This window comes from Protopterus annectens, chromosome 5.part0, assembly GCF_019279795.1.
Source record: "Protopterus annectens isolate FY-2018-M chromosome 5.part0, PAN1.0, whole genome shotgun sequence".
NCBI classification, from domain to species: Eukaryota; Metazoa; Chordata; order Ceratodontiformes; family Protopteridae; genus Protopterus; species Protopterus annectens.
The window spans coordinates 694,155,108-694,178,417 of record NC_056735.1 but is presented as its reverse complement, the minus strand read 5'-3'; positions in this window follow the sequence as shown (position 1 = coordinate 694,178,417).

Below are 23,310 nucleotides of genomic sequence, written 5' to 3'. Positions count from 1 at the left end.
TTTTAGATGTCTGGCAGGTGCCAGTTGTCTATATGTGAGCATGGCATAGCATTGCTGTTCTCCTCGCCACATCATGAAACATGAAGACAAAAATTAAAAAAAAAATAAAAGATCATACAAATGGCATATTATACATTTGACAGACTTCACAACACTACAACAGTGGTGGGGAACATTACAGGGAGCCTCATACTCATCTACAGCCATGGGTAGCCGCTACACTTCTTCCTACCCTGATACAATATCCCTGTTCCTTGGCTCTCCCTTGGTAGTGCACCATCATTAATATGAATAGTGCCCTGCCAAGGGGGAACCATGGCTGTGTGCATGGATATATTCCATGTAGGCTCAAGAAGGTGCATACATGGATTTTATTAAATCCTGGTGAATGAGTTAGATTTTTGTAAAATAAGTCAAAAACTTTATTAAACTGTTTACAGAAAAAAGGGTTATAAAATAGAAATTTTAAATGAGATAGCATCAAGTTATTAACAATAAGAATAATCATTTTTTCCTGATTTTAAGAAGTGGTATACCACCAAAAAAAATGTAAATAATCAAATGATAAAAATAGCAGCATCAAGTTATTAACAATAGGAATAATCATTTTTCCTGATTTTTAAGAAGTGGTATACCACCAAAAAAGTTGTAAATAATCGAATGATAAAAATAGCAGTTTCAAGTTAGATATAACCCTGGATAGTTACTATATAATATTTAAAACATTTTAGTAGACAACTGGAAAATATTAAAAGGTAGTAATGAACTTGCGGTAGCGCTGTCGCCTCACAGTAAGACATCCTGTTCGATTCTCAACTAGAGCGTCTTCTGTGTGGAGACATGCGTGAATGGGCGTACCTTTGTTGAAGGTTGTGTGTCAGGGCCAGCAACTTGGCACATAAAAATCTACTGCCAATCATTAGTGGACCGGAGTTCTGCTGTGGTGACCCCTAACCGGGAAAAGCCGAAAGACACAACAACAACAACAACAACAACAAAAACAACAAAAAGTAATGAACTTATTAATACAACTGGCCATGACCCTGATTTTATTTATAAGGAAGTAAATGATTTTTAAAGTTTTTTATATAGAGATAATACCTTACAGTCTGAAGTTAAGCCAGTATACCAAATGGCACATATAAAAGTGGTAGCTGTAACATGTGCTATTTCATTAATGAAGGACCTTTTGTCAGTCTTTGCTATCTCAATAAAAATATTCCAATTAATAGATATGTTGCATGTAATACCATAGGTTTAGTGTATACTGCAATTTGTTCAACATGTTGAGCATTTTATATTGGAATCCCTATCAGGAAGTTAGATAAATCAGTGAGTGAGCATTTGTCTTTTGGCTTTTCCCGGTGGGGTCACCACAGTGAGCACTGGTTCGCCTATGATTGGAAGTAGATTTTTATGGTGCAGAGTTGCCAGCTGGGCACTCAAGCTTCAGAGAAGGCACACACATAGACTCATGCACCTACCTGCATGTCTTTTAATGTTCAGTCAATCACAGGGAGGACATACAGACTCCACACAGAAGGCACTCCAGCTGAAAATCGAACCGGAGAGCATCTTGCTGTTAGGCGACAATGCTAACCACTGCACTACTGTGGCTGACCTGTGAATTTCTATGTGAGTATTCAAATGAATGGCACATGTCAGTTCTGCATGTATTTAAGGGTAGAATGTTTTTAGGAAGTCCATTGTTAATTGAAGATGAAAGCACTAAATGCATTTTTATTGGTACCCTGTGGTGTGGACTTTTGTTTACAAGTTTTGGTGAAGTTTCATCCCTTGGTTTTGTTTTTTTTTGAAGTATAAGTACTTAATGAACTCAGTGGCCTTCCTCTGTCAGCATTGTGCACTTGGTAAGCAACACACATGTATCTAAACAACAAAAAACATAATCAACATACATATAAATAATATGTATGCTGAGGTAGTTAAGAAGTCATTACTCAAGCCTGCTAGAATTGAAAGTATGAAATCTCAGTAACTGATCTGGACCTTTACATCATCAACACAAACATCATCAGCCATCAGACATAAGTCACAAAGGTACATGCCACACGCTGTTAAGGCCTATAATACATACATCCACTTGAGGAAATGTTTTGGAAATTGGTGGCTCTGTTGTAGGCACACTGACAATATCCCAATGGGACTGTACAAAAACAGGATAACAGTTAGCTGTCTTTCCATAGTCAGGATCCAAGACATTCTTAAGGCTTTTTGGTCCCTCTATCCTGAGATAGTTAGCAATAGCCTGGTGGTAAGATAGTGGATGACTGTACATGCTCTAACCTAGGTAAAATGAAAAAGGATATACTTGACCTTGATAATTAGGTGGCAGAAAGACACTGGTTTTGAATAGTGTCTTGTCATCACCTTGAATGATAGCAAAATTCAAGAACATGATAATTGGCTTCAGCAATTCCCTTACTAGCTGGTGCTTCATCAGCAATTATCTGAACAATTCTTAATAGGTTTTCACATTCTGACTAAAGAATTTGCTGTTCTCATAATGATATTTAGGTAAGTCCACTTACTAGATGTTCCTGCTGAGCAATTTCCAAACTGGAACAAATGAAGGTGGGCCTATTAAATACCAAGTGTGTCAGACACAGATGTCCAAGCTTGAAGCCCTCCTGTTACTCATAGCTACATATGTTACACATAGCTTTAATTCCCATTTCCCCATGTTTCACATTGGTTTGGGGTGTCACTTCAACAATGGCCATCACCTACAGTCAATGTTCACACTGCTGGAAGTGTAGTGACATATCAATGGACAGGGAACTGAGATGGAGTGTCAGTCTTAGTGACCACCTCATATCAAAGAGCTACTGTTATAATAAGGATAGAAAATACTTCCCCCAGCAGTAGTTACTTGACCCTAATTTTACAATTTTAGAAATCTAATTCAACATGGACAAAAAAATTACCAGTTGATATCCAACTACGGATCATTCCCCATACCCCACAGACCATGATAAATATCATAATGTCGTAACCAATATCCTTATAAATCCTAATAAATTTATTCTAGATGAATTCAATTACCTTGCATAAAACACTCACTTATTCTACATATGAAAGCATGTGTAATGCTTCCTTGATTATGTAAATACAAAATACCTAGAGCAGATGGTAAGGATCTCTACTCAAAATCCTTTATTTTATCTTTATTAACATTGCATTTTCTTTTATAACTCCACAGGTAAGATTCTTCATCATTAAGCCAGACAATAAATTGGAAATATTCATTTTTAAGACTAGAGGTACTCCACAAACAAATACATCAAGATTCAAGGGCTTCTCAGAAGCAAATCTCCTACAGCTATACAGCAGCCTAAATAATTACTAATGCATCCATCTCCTAACTCACTCTGTAAATAGAACCAAATTTTACCCTCTGAAGTCTGTTTTTATGTCTATTCTTACCTGAATAGCTGTATATATAAAGCAGTTCCTACCTGAATCAAATACTCCAGAATATTTAAAAACAAACCTTAATGGTGAAACGCATGCATGAATAAATACTACAAAAAGTTGGTCATATGCCCCCAGCTTAAGTGGAATCCATGATTAAAAGAGCACTCAATCATACAAACAAAGAAATTAAGGCAACAGTCAGAAAAAAATCATATTTTGAAGCCAAATTGGCCACTAATCCCAAAAGCAATTATAAATCCTTCTTTAATAGAAAGTTAAGAAAAAATATCTGTCATTGTTCAGAACCGAGTCATGATCACCCATTCTGATCCCAATGAAAAACGTTCTAATCATTAAATTTACTGCAAACTTCAGTTTACCTATCATCATAACTGCCCCACTGATTCCTCATTCTCTCGCTCGCCACAATCGCTAGGAATAAGTCTTAATAGCCCATTCTAAAACAAAAAATACCATACAATGGAACCAGATTGAATGACAGAAAACATAATCAATAGTGCCAAGTATGCCCTGTGTTTAGCCTCTTTATCTTCAGTCTTGCAATGGGTTATGTCCCTGAAATCTGGAGATGAGCCATCATGATGGCCCTACCTAAGCGAAGTCCAACCACCAACCCTAATAACTATAGGCTCATTAGTCTTGCCAGCCTTGATAGTAAAACAAGAGAATTTACATTTCTGACCTCAACAGCCCAGACATTGTTATCTCTTAGTCATGGATTAATATCAATTTGACTTAGTGAATGATATGCCATAATTTAATTTTTTACATTGTAAACTTTTTTGAAAATGTGACACAAGCAGTTGGTGGTGATTATGTGTTGCACACAACATATTTGTATTAGACCAAAGCATTTGATACTATCCATCATTCAGCCATTTTACACAAACTTGTGAATATAAACATCAATCCATATCTAGTAAGGAGTGGTAGCAAATTCAATGTTGGACAGAATTCACCTTATTGGAATTTCCGGTACTGCAATGGTAAGAAAATGTTCACAAGTGGGGTCCTCAATCATCTTTTCTTATTTATTTTTGTGGTCTGCTTGTCAATATCCCAGATCTCTTTTGCAGATGACTATAAACTATGCATTGTTACTGGAATATCTACCAACATGAAGGCATTCTAAAACACACTAGAATACACAAACAACTGGTGCAAGGACAATGGCCTCAAATTAAATGTCAAAAAATATAGTATAGTCTACTTTGATAAAAGGAATAATTAATCTTCATATTTGATAGATGACATACTCCTTAAGAATGATACTGCCATCAGAGACTTAGACACTCTTGTGGATAATTATCTGTGGCTTGATCATCATGTTTCCACTGTAGTTAGAAACCCTTCTCTGTTTCCCAGCTAATAGCCAAGGACATGTTATCCCAAGCTGAAGAAGTGTTATATTCAATGTAGTTATCTCTTAGCTGTTGTGTTATTGATTATAATGCACCCTTTCATTTGTACTTATCACTCAACTGAAGAGACCTCAGAGATTTATAACCAAGAAAAATCACAGGCCTCAATTCCCTTAGTTATTCAGACTAATTGGGTGCTTTCTATCTTTATTATTTTTTGGTACAGATTACACCAATGTGATCCATATTTGGCCTTTTGGGACATAAAAAGGCTGCCACCTTGCTAGAGCTATTCCATCTTCATAGAACAAGTAGTTCCTCAAATACACGTATGAAAGACCATAATGTCAATGACCATATTAATATGACATGGTGGATAGTTTCTTACCGCTTTGTTTATTAAGCAAAAAAGTACCCGAGTTACATTCAAGACTAACCTCAATGATTGGATGAGCACACACAAATTCTTCTCAGACCTACCTTGTGTGACTCTCTTGATTTTAGATGTTCTGGCTAGCATGTTAAAGGTCTGATGACTGTGTAGTATTTACCAGTGAAGCAAACCTACAAAAACAGATAGATGCAGAACACAGGTTCACAGTGTCAGGCATATACTGAAGCTCAGGCGCGAGCGCACACACACACACGCACACACACACAGACACACACACACACACACACACACACACACGCACACACACACAGACACACACACACACTCACAAACACACACACACTCAGATTCACACAGATGTTATTACTTTATTGACACTGTTCACCTCAGATGTCTGACTACAAAAAAATTAATTAATATATAAATAATAGCCACAAAAGTATTTAAGAATGCTGCTGTCAGATGGTTACTGTGCAAACTATTATGATTGCTTCTTTGAGCTCTGCACGCACAGAACCTCCCCTTACACACGATATATGAGAACATTTGTTTATCTGTCTTAACACAGCCAATATTGTTAACAGATGTTGTTGAACTTACTTCTGTGAGTGCTGAATTTTCCAAAATAAAACTATACTAGAAAATGGAAGCAGAGACATAGCTTTTTGTTGTCTTTTTTTTGTACATTTCTCCTCCCATTATGTATGTTTATTTATTTATTTTTTATTTACAATTTGTTAATTTGGGCTAGTCTACTGGTCCTTTTCAGTTACAATCAGGGCATAGAGATCAATTGAGGAACACAGAAGAGAGCAATATAATACAACTGAGCATTAAAAAGTTAATTATGACACCATACAATTGTTATAATTTGAATCTGGAATAATCGGATATATAGTGCAAAGAAGCAATGGAGGATATAAAAGCAAGGACAGTGCAAAGTGATGACATCAAGCACATTATTGCACGGTGGTGCAGAAAATGTTGAATGGGAGTACATAGATGAAATGGTTTATTGTCTGTTAATCTGTGTCCCTAAAGGATTTGCTTGTGGATTCATTGTTGAGGTGCTCTTGTAGAGATTTGATAAAGCCTCTCAAGGGAGAAAATATTTTAATTTCTTTGAAGGAGATAGTTCCATATAGCAGGTCCTAGATATGTGAAAGCATTTCCCCTATGGTAGATTTGAAGCAATGCTGCATAAGAGAGATAACATCTTCCTGGCTGTTTTAATATCTTGAATAGAAGACAACTAAACTGAAAAGAGGCTCTGCCAGGAATGGAAATGGTGTGGGGAAGTCCATTTATGAGATCTCAAGTGTAGGTACATGAATATGCTAATAAGGAAAATCTGAAGATTTTGTTTTTAATACTCAATTTTTATGTTCTCTAGGAAGTGTGTAGAGCAATTAAAGGAAATCGATATTCAAATGTAGGAAGAAGGACATTTTTTTTTTTTTTTACTATAGCAGACTTAGCTGTTTGAGTCAGAAGATATAATAATTTATAACAAAGTTGGAGTTGAGATAGAACCTTAAAGGAAATGTCAATAAGAGATGTAAAAGAAAGTTAAGGATCAAGTATTATGCTTTGTGGTGACATTAGGAATAATATTGCCTTGAGTGTCTGTAAGTTGCATGTTGGGTAAACTGGATACTTTTTGGGAAGAGAAAATTTGCATAATATTTGTTTATCTTTTTTATAAATAGTTTGTTGTTAGGAGTCCATAGTATCGCTTGTAAAAGCTAGTTTGTAGTTGAGCTTGTAAGCTTGTGTAAGATTAAGTAGTCTCAAGAGGTAAAATACTGTCTACATATAATATTAGACTGAGTTTTGGTAAGTCCTAAGAGATATCATTAATAAACAGAGAAAAGAGAAGAGGGCCAAGTCTTTAACCTTGGCATACACCAGTTTTGAGAGTACTTTTGTTAGAGAATGGGTTGCTAAAACAGGGTCCCTATTAAATTATTGAACGTTTCAAAGTTAGAATGTCATATGGTTGACACCATATGATCATACTTTGAAAAGTTTGAAGGTGAATGGCAACAGCTCTGTATGCACAGAATGGGAACATTTCCCTTTTCTGCACTGAAGTGTGGTCTTGGAGTTAGTATATTTAAGTAGGGGGTGTGGGGGCGCAGTCCCCCTGCTCAGAGCATTAAGGTAAGTGTTTTGTTTTTTTTACATTTTTATTATATATTCGAAGATTCAAGTTTCACTCATAAGTTGTCGAGCATATGAGGTTCGACATTTTGAAGCTTCAAATATATAATATAGACCCACTAAAACATACTTGAAAATATTTATCAGTAAGGCAATTTTAAACCAGGTGATAGTATTATCTCCAAAATTATGCTTTTTGAGTTTTGAGAAGTAATATTTTATTACTGACTGTTTCAAATGCACAAGTAATATCTAAAAACTGATGCTGTAGTAAATCCATTATTTATATTACAAATGCTACTGAAGACAGTTATTAGTGCTTTGGTGGTATTTAAAGCATTGCAAAATTCATGCTGGGAGTCTGATAGGAGGCCATAGTTATTAACGTATTTTAGAAATTGATTATAGAGTAGTTTTTCAAAGATTTGTTTAACTGAACAAAAATTGTAGATTGGTTGACAGTCCTTGTTATCTTTGGGAGAGGTTACCTTAAGTAGATGAAATATAATGCAATGTTTATGGGAGGAATAACAATGCCTGTTGTGAGGATGAAATTGAAAATATAGGTAATGGGTTTGACAATTTGATTAGATTTTTTTCTGAAGAAAGTAAGGTATAGTGTTCTGAATCTGGCTGATGAGGGATTTATGTTTGGCAGAAGTCTCTTGGTGTTTTCGCAGTGACTTCTGAGAAGAAGAAAGTGCACCATACTCAGCCAAAGGAGAATACTTGTGGGAGATACAGTTAGTACTGTCTTCTGAGCTGGCATAGGGCGAGTGAACATTTTCGTTACAGATTGAATTGATAAATGCAAGAAAGATTTATATCCTTCAGCAAATGTTATGCTTGTGGTTGGTGGGGAACTGGAAGAGGAGTAAGTGATTTGCCCTGTTTTTTTTTCTCCAATAAGAGCTTGGGTTTGCTATAGAAGGATAACTGTTTCTGGGTAAGGTAGGATTGGTGAAGAGATTTTGTTTCAAAGCCTTGCAGGCCTAATGTCTTTATTTCATCATGGTTGTGAGGTACATTTTTAAACAAGTTCACAGCTGCCTTCTGAGACTTCTGTAAGTAGTAGGGAAGAGAGAGTTTGAATTTCAACAAGGGCAGAGATGAAGATGGGTGAGGCTATGGTTGGGTCAAATGTATTGTCTAATGGTGACTAATATACAGATGCAAGTATAGTAGTTAGACTATAAGACTTTACTCAGAGAAGGGTCTTCCCAAAACTAGATGAGTAGGTATTTTTGGAGTTTTAAGTGACCATTATTATTGTCTGTATGGTTATTCTTGAAACTGGTCTTCAAACTGGTGTGCTTACCCAGTTAACCAATACAAAATAGCTACAAGTTGTAAGCTGATTTTGTAAAATAACATGTTTGGTCTCTAAAAGTTGGGTTTAGTGCCATGAATACAAGTAATATTGCAGACCACTGATACAAATATAGATCCCATTTTAATGCCCACATCCTCCCCTCGGTCATCAGCACAGTGTGCTTGCCATCTGAAGAATGTCCATCCAACCCAATCAGTCCTTCCATCATTACTGCATCCTACAATTTTTGCTTAGGCTATATTCTCTGCAAAATTAGCTGCTAATCCACAGCTGGACTTCAAGCAAGAGCCTTCCAACCTGCCCCACAGTTCTGAAGAACCTCCATTCAACCAAATCTGTCCTTCCATCACTACATCATTATGCAATTTTTGCACAAAGTGATGGAAACCAAAACAAACAAATCCAGCAGTCACAAAAGTACATTATACAATTTAATATGAAGCGCTTTTCATCACTGTCAATACAGCAACTTCTTCAGATAAAATAAAGAACTACAAGTCTTGCTTAAATACTTAAAATAGAAGCATCACATGCTAACAAAATGTCACATGTTAAAGAGCATCCTATCAGAACCAGGGCTATGTAAACACATACTAATAAAATACTAATAAAATACAATCTAAGTATTCTTGTATTACATGTACTCTAAATAATTATAAAAAGTAAATTGTAGAACAAGACTGACTAATATTCTATACCAATACATAAAAGACAAATGTCACTTGTACTAATACTACATCACATTTTTTAAACTTTTTAACTTAAGCAAACAGGTGATATTACAGGTTTCATTAAGACATGGACTAGAAAACAATTAAGACTTAACGTGTTTTCTAGTCCAGGTCTTAATGAAACCTGTAATATCACCTGTGATATTTGTCTTTTATGTATTGGTATAGGTGCTCTTTAACATGTGACATTTTGTTAGCATGTGGTGCTTCTATTTTAAGTATTTAAGCATGACTTGTAGTTCTTTATTTTATCTGAACAAGTCGCTGTATTGACAGTGACGAAAAGCGCTTCATATTAAATTGTACAATGTACTCTTGTGCCTGCTGGATTTGTTTGTTTTGGTTTCCATCACTTTGTGCAATTACCAGCTAGTTTTGAGAGATTCTGCAATTTTTGCTCGGGATCTAGCTTCTGCAATGTTAGCCACTAATCCATGGCTGGACTTCAAACAGGAGCCTTCCAACCTGCCCCACAGTTCTGAATAACCTCCATCCAACCCAATTTGTCCTTCCATCAGTACTGCATCTTACAATTTTTGCTCGGGCTCTAGCCTCTGTAATATTAATCACTAATCCACAGCTTGGCTGCAAGCAAGAGCCTTCCAACCTCTCCCACAGTGTAGGTGCCAGCCGACAGCTATATGTTGTTATTCCTAATGCAATTGTTCTGTAATTAGTGGCTTACACACTTGTAGACCCTCAAGGTCATCCCTATTTCCCCGCTCATTCTCCCAAGTGTAATTTTTAACTCTTACTTGCTGCGGTAGCATTGTCGCCTCTCAGTAAGACGCTGTCCAGTTCGATTCTCAGCTAGAGCGTCTTCTGCGTGGAAACATGCGTGAATGGGCGTACCTTCGTTGAAGGTTGTGCAATAGGCCTGGCAATCCGGTATGTAAAAATCAACTGCCAATCATTAGCAGACCGGAGTTCCACTGTGGCAATCCCTAACAGGGAAAAGCCAAAAGACACACACACACACACACACACACACACACACACACACACACACACACACATACACTTGAAGGTATCATGGTGGCCTTTAGACACCACTAAATGGCAGTAGAAGTGTATGCAAAGCCAACACATACTGCCTAACTCCCTTATGAAGACTAATATATTATATTAACCCAATACAAATAACCCCTAGTACAACTTGTTGCCTTTTTCTTGTATTAATATGAACCACAGACCTCACAGCTTGGTAACATAAGCTCCTCACTCTCACTCATTTTTCCTCTTCAAAGGTTGTCTTGCAGCCCAATTACACATAGCTTACCTGCTATCCTGTGATTGACTGATTTTTTTTTGGCTCTCTTGCTTCCTCCTGCTGGGGTAGCCACACTCCATTTGCTCTCACTACACTTAGACTCAATCCACTCCCCTATGGTACCCCCATTCCTACCTACCCCATCTCAATCAGATCTGCAGTTATCCTTAGCCCCATCTATCCACCATTCCTCCACTCACAACACTCCACCTCCACACACCTACACACACCTCCCACCAATCATCTCTATCTATCTTACACACACACCCCTCTTCACTATCTCTCTCCCCATGTCTCACAAACCTCTCTCCTCCCCCACTCCACAGCCTTCCTCTAACCCCACCCCACCCTTACCCCCTACAACTGCCCTCTGCAATAACTCAAGGGTACCAATCTTGGTCTTGTCTCCCCTCTCCCTCTACCTTACCTTAACTCCAATACCACACTCTCAACTCACAACTATTACCATAACCTCTTTCATCCCAACCTTACTCAGCCATGTATTTTACACAGAACAGTTTCCTTCTTATTCCTGCTATCTACCTCTCTATTCTTCTAAAACTATCATCATTTCAAACACATTACACACCTCCCACACCCTCCTCTTCCACATCAATCTACTCACACAACCTCCCCAGCTACTCTGTCATCTGCTCTTCTCCTTATAGTACAAACTTAATATTACTAAAGAAATGAATCATCCTCTCCACAAACCACAACTACCCTCACAACCATAATTTCAAGTACTTCCAACACCTAAAAAAGAAAACTGTACTTACCTACATCCCTGCTCTCAGTGAACTAGTCCTTTGTTGTGACATACACTCCAACCTGGCCCTTCTCCTTCCTCTCCCAACTCCCCTGATTCCACAAAATCCATACATTTCACCACTATTAACCTCCAAAGCATTAAAAACAAAATTCCCCAACTGCATGCATGGCTAAATTAACACAAACCAGAATTTACTGCTATCACTGAAACTTGGCTAAAACATGCATCAAAGATTCTAAATTTCTACCCCCAAACTACTCCTGCCTTAGAAATGATAGACTACATAAGGGGTTCCAAAGTGTGCGCCGTGGCACCCTGGGAAGTCGTGGCTTCCTCACACGGGCATCGCAAACTAATAAGATTAGCTGCAAAATAAACCGCGAACAGTTCACTGTTTATTTTGCAGCTAAGCTTATTAGTTCGCGACGAAGTAAGTCTAGACCTACACTGTAGCTTTTTAGCAGAACTGGCATCACGTATAGCAGCGGTCCCCAACCACCGGGCCGCGGACCAGTACAGGGTCACGGGGAACCTGGAACTGGGCTGTCAGGTAAGTGAATGCCTGTATGAGTGTGTATGTGTCTGTCTGTGTGTGTGTGAGTGAATGCATGCATGAAAGCAAAATAGTCTGTGTGTGAGAGAGATCAGGAGAGTGAGAGCAATGTGTGAGTGAATGCAGGAATGAATGAAGAACTGGCTGTGTGTGTGAGATCAGGAGAGTTATAGCCATGTGTGAATTAATGCAGGAATGAATGAAGAAGTGCCTGTGTGTGTGAGATCAGGAGAGTGAGATCGATGTGTGAGCAAATGCAGGTATGAATGAGGAAGTGGCTTTGTGTGTGTGTGTGTGTGTGTGTGTGTGTGTGTGTGTGTGTGTGTGTGTGTGTGTGTGTGTGTGTGTGTGAATGCAGGTATGAATGAGGAAGTGGCTGTGTGTGTGTATGTGTGAGATTAGGAGAGTGAGAGCAATTTGTGAATGAATGAAAGTATGAATGAGAAAGTGGCTGTGTGTGTGTATGTGTGAGATCGGGAGAGTGATAGGGATGCATGAATAAATGCAGGTATGAATGAGGAAGTAACCGTGTGTGTGTGTATGTGTGAGATCGGAAGAGTGAGAGTGATGTACCAATGAATGCGTAAGTGGGTGTGCGGCATGTGGGTGTGCAGACAGTGAGAGCAATGTGTGAATGAATGCAAGTATGAATGAGGAATTGACTGTGTGTGTGTTTGATCGGGAGAGAGTGAGAGTGGTGTGTGAGTGAATGCAGGTATGAAGGAGGAAGTGACTGTGTGTGTGTGTTTGATCGGGAGAGAGAGAGAGAGAGAGCAATGTATGAGTGAATGCAGGTATGAAGGAGGAAGTGACTGTGTGTGTGTTTGATCGGGAGAGAGAGAGAACAATGTGTGAGTGAATGCAGGTATGAATGACGAAGTGACTGTGTGTGTGTGTGTGTGTGTGTGTGTGTGTGTGTGTGTGTGTGTGTGTGTGTGTGTGTGTGTGTGTGTGTGTGTGTGTGTGTGTGTGTGTGTGTGTGTGTGTGTGTGTGTGTGTGTGTATGTGTGCATGTCACGGGGGAGAGAGTGAAGAGTGAGAGTGATCCCTGGCAGCAGCAGCAATGAGGTCTGTGTAAGTCTGAACCATACCACTGGACGCATACCTCTCATCCTCTTAGATCAAGAAATCTGGACAAAGCCAAAAACAGTGGGAGTACAAAGGCACAAAATATGGACACTTTTAAGTACTGCTCTCACAAATTTAGAAAGTTGATAGAAATGCAGGTTTTGCATTAGCATCAACTGTCTGTCATTATTTTCTGACATCAGCCTCAATGTTCTGCGATTTGCCAGAAAACAACAATTTTATGAGAAAAAGACTAAAAATATGAGGCAAAAATCTGGACATTCTGCAAAACTCTATACAGTTGAGAGGTATGTTGGACACAGCCAAATAATAGGGACAGATTTTAAATATGCCTCTTATAAACTTAAAGTTAATAAGGTTGTCATTAGCTTTGCTTACCTCTCAACCATAATAGATCAGTGTTATGCTGTTAAGCAGAATGTACACTTTTTTTGGTAATTGTGTTTATATTGTACTTTTGAGCTTTTCTCACCAGGTCTCCTAGTCCAGTCGGGCAGCCTCGTTAAACAAATGTCAAATAAATGAAATATGCAGTTTATGCATGTCGAGGGGGGGGCACCTTGGGAAAACCTGGATTCAACAAGGGAGCCAAGAATCGAAAACATTTGGAAACCGCTGGACTACATAAAAAAGGTAGTGACGGCGCCTTACTTTTCCCTAGCTCCTTTGCAGTAATCCCATACTCCAAGCCTATTCCCAACTTCTCCACAGCAGAGCTAATGGTAACCTTTCTAAAACGTAACAAATGCAAAACCCTTTGCATAATAGTCCTATACATTCCCCCAAGCAATAATACTCCCATTATTGATGAAATTCCTTCCTGGACAACAAGCAATATTTTTTTTAATTATTTATTTACTTTTTTTATTTTACATTTGTTGACCGGGATAGTCCAATTGGATACATGTCCATTTTCAGCGGAGGCCCGGGGAGAAAAGCTCCAGAGGTGGTGTCATATACAATCATTACAATGTACATATAGATAAGGAGTCATCATAACATTATACAACTAGAACTCACTTTACAGTCTAAACAAATATAACACATTTAATAGTCCATTTAGATTAATACAGTCTATCCATCTTCTAAACTGTCTTAACAAAGATAAATGAGTACCACTTACAGACATAGAATTAGTGCACCAGTAGCATGAAGATTTAGTCAGGCTTGGAGCAGGGACATATCCAATGAGACTTGAAATGCTCCTTGAGAGCTTTTTTAAAATGAGATAGGGTGGTATCTAGGGTAATGTTAGCAGGAAGGGAATTCCAAATTTTGCCACAGAGTTTGCGAACAGGGAGTCACCAGCTGAGTTGTTGGATTTGATTGTTTGCTCTAATAGTCTATTGGATGACCGGAGTGATCTGGAGTTGGAGTGGGGATAGATGATGTTTTTAAAGGCAGGTGTATTATCTGGTTGTTTAAGTGCTTTGTGAGCCACAATGATTTGATTATACTGAATCTCTAGGGAAGCTCTAGCCATCCGACATAATTTAGATTTTTACAATGATGTGTCCTATAGGGTAGACAAGTTGCAAATCTTGCTATACAGTTATAGCAGCTTGAGAGTTTGTTAAAGTCAGTTTTATTTAGGCTGGCAAGTAAAGGGGAAGCATAGTAGAGTGTGGGGAGTAGGTGGGAGCAGGCAATGGAAGTCCTGGCATATGGGGTAAGGAATGGCTTTATCCTATATAGTGAGCCCAGTTTTCTGTTAATGGTTTTGATTGGTTTTGTTGATGTGCACGTCACACATAAGACTGTTATCTATAATGACACCTAGCAGTTTTGTATGGGCATCTGGAGAGATTATGGTACCATTATTGGCCTTAATGGAGAGAGAAAACGCCGGGGATCTATGCATGGGGGTGAAAAGTAGGAGTTTTGTTTTATTAGGATTTAGAATAAGACAGTGAGCAGCAAGCCAGTTCTCTACTAGTTTGAAAGTACTCTGAGTTATTGATAGTAGCTATGTTTGCGAGGTGCCAGTGCAGATCAACATTGAGTTGTCTGCATATTGAATGCAAATGGCTTCAGGGATGACTTTGTGGAGGTCATTGATAAAAATGGAAAACAGAAGTGGTCCCAGGATAGACCCCTGTGGGACACCTAGAGTGTTGGGTAGGAGGTTTGAGAGTTTGTTATGCCATAAGATGGATTGAAGTCTATTGTTCAGGTAGGATTCAAACCATCGGAGAGAGTGATTGCCTAGGGACATTGTTGCCATGCTGTTGATGAGAAGATGGTGACTGACCATGCCAAAAGCCTTAGAGAGGTCTAAGAAGAGGGCTGAAGATAACATGTTGTTATTCCTGTTATAGTTTATAGCATTAGAGAAGGTGAGGAGAGCTGTGGTGGTACTATGATGTGGCCTGAAGCCATGCTGAGAGTTATCCAGTAGCTTGTTTTGGGTTAGAAAGTTCAGGAGCTGTTTATGGATGCATTTTTCCATTATTTTTGCCAGAGGAGATAAGATAGCTATGGGTCTATAATTGGATAACTCAGCAGAGTCACCACCTTTATGGAGAGGAATAACACAAGATATTTTCCAGATAGAGGCGACTGAGGCCTCTGATATGGACCGATTAATTAGAATGGAAACGAGGTATGCTATGGTATCTGCAGCTTTTTGCAAATGTTCTGCTGGGAGAAGGTCTGCAGCTAGGGTAGTAGGTTTTAATTTTTTGAGCAGTGAACGAATGAAAGATGTAGAGACTGGTTGGAAGCTAAAGGAGGTCTGGGAGGTGGGAGTGCTGTCCAGTAGGTTTGAGGAGTTAAGCGGTATTTGGCTAGCAAGGGCTTGGATGGTTTCAGTAAAGAAATAATTAAAGGTGTTACCAACATCTGCAGGCAATTTATCAGTAGAGGCTGAGGGAGGCAGAGTGGTGATTTGACCTGGGTGCAGTAATTTATTTATCCCTGCCCACAATTTTTAGGGGTTATTTTGGTTCCTTTGTTGGTGAAGGAGGTAGTAGTTTCTTTTATTTAATAGAATAGCTTGTTTTGTCTCATTTCTTATAATTAATGAAACCATCATCCTAGGTGATGTCAAAATCAATTTATGCACTAAAAACTCCTTTACTGATATTAACCTCCACATCTATACACAACTGATCTCTGATTTCACTAGACCCAGTACAAAGGTAGATAAAGACTCAATCTTGGATTGGATCTTGGTCTCTAATCCAGATAAAATTACCACCTCAGGGACTCTCCCAAACAGTATGAGTGATCACTCTAAAGCATTCATAATACAAAAGCCCATCCCCATACCAAATTCCAACCAATATATGCAGAGACCTATCACATTTCTCCCCAAAAACCTTCTATGACATTCTGCACAAAACCAACGGGAACCCATTAAACTTTCTCCCACTTAATGAAGCTGTAGAATTCTTTAATTCTACATTTCCCAGGATCCTTAATAGTCTTACTTCACTCCGGTTAAAAAGGATTAAAGCTAAACATGCAATCTGGCTTACAAAGTCCATAAAGCAAATAATGTCCACTAGGGACAAAGCTTGGAAAGCCTGGCAAAAAAAACAAAGCACTTTCTAACCTCAGTCTACACAAACAACTCCACAACCAGGTCAAATGCCTAGTTATCAAAAACAAAAAAGAATACTTTCAAGCCATCCAAGACCAACATAAACTAAACCCCAAGAAATCTTGGGGTGCAATCAACTCCCTACTTCATCCTGGATCTAACAACAGTCCATGCCCAAACCCAGAAAAAGCTCCATCTGAAATAGCCTCCCTCTTTAACAATTACTTCATCGATACCATTAAAAGACTTACCACCACCTTCCTACCTACTAATGCTAAGTCACCAAGTACTCCACTTTTCTACCCTACAAATCCTCTACCTTCTTTCACACTTACACCTATTCTCACCTCCACTGTCAAAAAACTTCTTCAAAAACTCAAACCCTGTACCAATACACCTGATAACTTACCAGCCGAATACTTACAACTCTCAGCCTCCTCCATTGCATATCCTATCAGCATCCTCCTAAACAGATCCATTCAGGAATCCTGCATACCTGATATCTGGAAAAAGGCATTTATTCTACCACTTCACAAAGGTGGCAATAACTCTGACATGTCAAATTTCCGCCCTATTGCCATTCTCTCCCCAATCTCAAAAGTTCTAGAAAAATATATCCATACACAGCTCCTCAATCACCTGATACAACACCAAATCCTCTCCTCCACTCAACATGGCTTTAGGCCAGGACATAGTAGTAACACAGCCCTCATTTCCTTCCTAGACACAGTAAACAGAGCAGGAGATGCTGGATGCTTAGTCTCAGCATTACTTCTAAATCTTTCAACGGCATTTGAGACCATATCACACTCCCTCTTGCTTTATAAACTCACTAATCTCAGGCTATCTACCACTACCCTACAATGGTTTACTATCTTAGGAACAGGCAGCAATCTACTAAATGGCTACATGCTTCTGCCCCTTTCACAACCAGAAATACAGGTGTCCCCCAAGGATCAATACTAGGACCCCTCTTATTCCACATAGTTGTCAATAACTTTCATTCCTCTCTCATCCATAGCACAGTCATCCAATATGCAGATGACTCAACTATCATCTGCTCTAATAAATCTGCATCTTACCCAAGAAGCATTTACTCTCAACCCCTCCAAAAAAAAACTTTTAATATTTACCACCACAAAATCTAGCTCTGTTGACAGATCACTATTCTCCATTCACTCCCAAAATAACACCATCACTGAAGTGGTCCCCAGCACCAAATTACTAGGTGTCATCACTGGTGATAAATTAACATTCAACCTTCACATTTATAGTAACATCAAAAAAAAGAAAAAAATCAAAAACTAGGTGCCCTGTACAGGCAAAACTACTTTCTTAATCTCTCCGCTAAAAAGGCTCTGGCCTCATCCTTCCTGCTTCCAACACCTATATGGTGCTTCTATCCTCACAAAACTACAGTCCTCCTTAAAAACAAAACTAGACTCTTGCTATAACAAAATTGCCAAATTTGCCACAAATGCTAAATATCTTACCCATCATTGTTCCTCTCTGCCCCAACCTAATTAGCTAGAATCCCAACACTATCTCACATTCTTACAATTAACTACAGCCCACAAGCTCATCTACCACCCTGAAACTTGCCCTTCCCTCTCATCCATTATAACCATATATCATCCAAACTGGCCCCTTAGGCCCGAAAACAAAATGTGACTATTTACTATCCATAGAGAAACCCAAACTCCTTGCTGTCCAAATGATGTATTCCTACCATGTATCTAAGGCATGGAATAATCTCCCCCCTTCACTCAGAGCAATCAGCAACCTAACCTCCTTTAAAAAACCCTCAAACCACATATCTCCTCTAAATGGCTATGCTCCTGTTCCCAAACACACAACCACAACTCTTAACTTCTCCTGTTAATGCTATACCTCTAGCACATATTTTCCATCATTCTGCCTACTTAATGTTGCTCTGTCACTTTCATCAGTCCTCCACACTTATATCCCCTTCTATATTCTCTCTGTGCTTAACCTCCTCATAGCTACATATCTGTAGATATATATATATATATATATATATATATATATATATATATATATATATATACATACATACACCCTTCTATATTCACTTTGTGCTTAATCTCCTCACAGCCACTCTCTTGTAGCTATATTACTTTCTTGTGTACCTGAATTCACCCTATGCACCATTGTAAATAGCATTCACAAACATCTTCTCTGAAATATATGTCTGTCATTACTTCAACATGTCAAAGATTGTATTTTTCTTTTTTCCGGCACTGTTGCTTCTATTACACAAATTCATGCAATGTAATTGTATTATATGATTTTTATACATCAGTGATTGTATTTCTATTACATCATTGCTTCTGTTTACCAGTCTCATGCAATGTAACTGTACTGCATGATTTTTGGGTACTTACATATTATCACAACCAGATTTCCACACAGACATTATTCTGTCGGTGTGCGTGGAAACAGGTTGCTTAACCTAAAAAGGGATCTGTTGAGAATTAAGCATTAGTCTGTCTCAGTGGGTATGAGCCCAGAAGAGGAGTATGTGTGAAATTTTGTACTTGTGGATGACGTGCCTCATTTCTCCTGTAACTCCATGTTGCCGAAACGTTTGCCCTGCCTTTCGTAAAATGTTTCATTTTCTTGCGAATCGCTGATGTTTACTGTTAGTCCATAATGCCAGGCTTAAGATTTTCATACTTACATGGATCTTACTTTATTTGCTGAAGAATCAGGGGCAAATCCAAAAAGTAATTGGGAGTAATCAGGAACCTTGATTTGATATTACTTTAATTCACTTTAAAAGTTAATAAAACAAAATGCTTAACATCAAAGTGCATTTTTTAAAGACACAAAGTATGAAACTTGTCGGGTATTATTGACATGTCTGTAATCCTCACCCCTTCACATGAAACTCTAACATATTATGAGGGGTAGGGCAAAAGCATGAGGCAAAATTAGGGATGTTTTGCCTTCTCTGAAGGAAGCCTTCCTTTCAGTGCAAGGAATCCATTCATCAGAATGGTAGCAGACATGATAATGTAAGTGTGCATGTGTAATGCATGCAAAAACTGGAATAGGGTTTTCGGAAATGTTTCTTTTCCTGAAGGTAATGCAAACTTAATCCACAGCAGTAAACGCAGTAAGTACCACACTGCAGTGTTTCATGGCCCTCTTTCTATAGAAGTATGCAAAATTCAGAACAGCGAAAATCTGGTTGCGATAATACGTAAGTACCGATTTTTGTTTTTCTATCTACGTGATTTTATTCTCTGTATGTATCTTGCGGAGCTTTGTATGTATCTTTGTGGAGCTTTTCTCCCCGAGCCTCCAATGAAAATGGGCTCATTACTGGCCCAGTGGACTTTTCCGGTTAACAAATGCAATAAATAAATAAATTATATATTTCTAGATATAGATGTAGATATAGATGCAAATGTAGATGTAGTAAAATGATTGACCATTGCATAGAAGCACTTGACTTCCAGGCACAAGGCCCACATCTACACTCATAGGGAGTAATGGGCAGTTGTAGAAATAATAAACAGTAGTACCAGAAGGATAAACGAAGGTGTGTAAACACAAATGGCATAACTTACTGTTAATGTGACCATTCTGTGCTGTTATGGTAAGTATATTAAATACAGGAACATGACTGGGTCCCTGATCATAATCACACTATTACATGTTCAAAACAGGGATGCCAAGAAATTCACCTGAATGGTGAAGCTCAAGAGGTGAATCTTGGCATACAAATTGAGAACATATAATAGAGGATTATAGTCATAGGCTCAATCATAATTTTTGTAGTTCATAGAGCTTTATCTGATCCATGTGCTACCAGTCATAGAACAAAAAGAAGAAATAAAAATGGGGTGACATTTTCTGAGGACAAACTGTTTTTTATTACATTAAAAGCTAGTAAGGAACTTAGTGCTGTCAAACAGAAAGCAGCAGATCTCCCAACTTCTTTGTTTATAATGCTGTGCAAATGCAAAACTAATGGGGTGACAGCATAGGATAAAAATAAAGAACTTTTTTTCAATATTAGTCTAATTCACTTAAAAAGTTAGTAAAACAGCATGCATTTCCTGAATAATATGAAGTATGAAACTTTAACATCTTAAACTAATTAGTGATCAGTGGTTTACTAGAAACTCAAAAATTTTACGAGAATCAGGGGAAAATACAAAGTAATTCAGGGACATTCTGCAAAATCAGAGCTAGCTGAGAGGTACAGTAGGCAGAAATTAAGTGCTTCTCTGGCAGATGGTAAATCAACTTTTACAAGCTATGACACATTTTGTTTTGCCATAATTTCTGTCAGTTAAGTGTGGCAGAGTGAATTTCTAATAACTTCTGGGAGATGTTTAACCTTTTGCTGTTGTTCTTTGCAGTCAGCAATCTCTGCTTTTAGTATCTATCTTGAAATCCAATCTTAACAGCCCTTAAGAGCACCTCTAATTAGGTTTTGTTAAGCACACTTTGTCATTGTTAGCATGAGGTTTCTTTCTAGGGAAGTGCCTAATGAGTCTATCCTTTGCCTGAATTCAGAGATAAATCCTGGTTCTCTGTGCACTACAAAATGTATTTCTTTATGTAGATAATAACAGAATGTAACAGCTAACAGCAACTTTTTTGCCTCGTATGGTTTTATTTAAATGACCTACATTTAAATACAGTTAAAGAAATGCAATTAATTTCCATATACAAGACAATCACTGCTATGTATTAACACAATATTTCCTGTGTACTTCACATGTGTTTGAAGTAGATGTCTGCCTTTAACTTTCAATTTAATGAAATATGAAACTGTGACTCACACGAATGATACAAAGGGAACAAAAAAAAATGAAGTTATTTTGTTTCACGGAAAAAAGAAGAAAGTCAGTGGTCTGTGACTGAAATCAGTCTATGCACCTGCAAATGAAAGAATACCAAGGCTACACATTCTCTGAGTAGAATATCTTGACTTTAAAGGACAATATGGGTCATTAGAAGTAGGCAGCGGTTTTCATTCTTCAAAATATAATTAATAGCAGCTGGGTAAACAATCTCTTAAGAGGCAGCACTGCACCTTTGCTCTCAAAATGGTCAGATATGCATTGCTTTGACTAAAATATTATGACTTATGTTGTGGACAGTGTCTAGTATAAATCATGATACATTACAATGGAAAGAAATGAACAACTATGTCAAAGTCAATGAATGCTAAATACATAGTACAAGTGAAGAATACGGACTAGTTACATACTTTGCAAATGTTCAACAGCAATTAATAATTGTTAACTGTTGCAATTCTAATTCTTTTTCTGGGTGCCCAGTATGGGAGGCAGAGGTGCATACATAACTCTAATACTGAATTATACTTATCTTTAAGATCAGGTACTATCTTACTACTCTTACTACTCTTACTACTACCACACGTTAGGTAATTAGGACCGAGATGATATTTGATAACCACCATTTCCACCTTGTCATTTCAATAAAAACAGCCACCCCCTGCAAAAAAATGTATGTCTTAAGGGTGATGTGGTCTGAAAGGTTCCACATGTTGATCAGGAAAGCTGTAGCAAAATCTTAATATGTTTTTTTCCAGCAAGGCATTATTTGTATATGTTTATATCCTTAGACATGCTACCAGCTCCCAGAATATTAAAATGTTGTTTGGCAATGATTGTAGGTACCTCAATAGGCTGCCCATCAAAGTTTATGTTTCATTTATATAGGGGGATAAGACTGATGAACACACTCAGAGAATATTGGCCATTGAGGTGTTTGATGCCCTGCATCCCATGTTGGAACTTAGGGGTGCCCATGTAGTCATCTAGTTATTTCACGATGGCAGAGATTGATGGGCTGAATTTAATTGAGAGCAACAGTTTATTCCATAGGCATGGTAGTTTTTGAGATATGAACTTGTCATGTTTCTTGTTATAGTAGATATTCATTTTCAATGATACTGATTGTCCACATGTTGAAGTCATGGGGTAGGGGCTATTTTAAGCATAGGGTTTCAGACAGTAAGGGGAATTTTAATTCTTGTGAGGAATCTTTGTACCAATTGTATCAGATGGCATGTGACTAGTTTAGAGTAAAGATTACTGTATTCTATATTTGGTTTGATAAGAAAACCAAAACAGGATAAGCTGTGGGTGGCATAAATGTAATCTGGTATAAGAGCAAAAAAGTATGAAGTCCAAAAAAACAGTCAATAAAAACGTAAGTAGATTCTTAGTAAGCACAAAATAATCAGCCATTAAAAGGTTTCCTTAATGCATGCTTATTAGGATGGTCACTTTTGCCAGGTAACAGACTTCATCTTATCAGTAATAGAAACACATTAACAGAGGCTCTTATTTAAGCAGTTCCCCAAGGGGGAGGGTGACATGAGAGAGAGAGAGAGAGAGAGTTGGATTCACTGGATGAAATTTTAGGAGGGCAATCAGATTGGTCTGTATGATTAGCTTATGGAATCAAATAGTTTCTTAACTAACTAGCTGAATCACAGATAATGCTCCTCTTTACTAACCCTCTTGTTCGCACCATACCTCCTTACCTTGTATGAAAACCAGTTTCTCATGGGATTTCAGGTCCCGAAAGGCCATACTATCACCCCAGCTGTAAATCCTCCCACCTTCAAC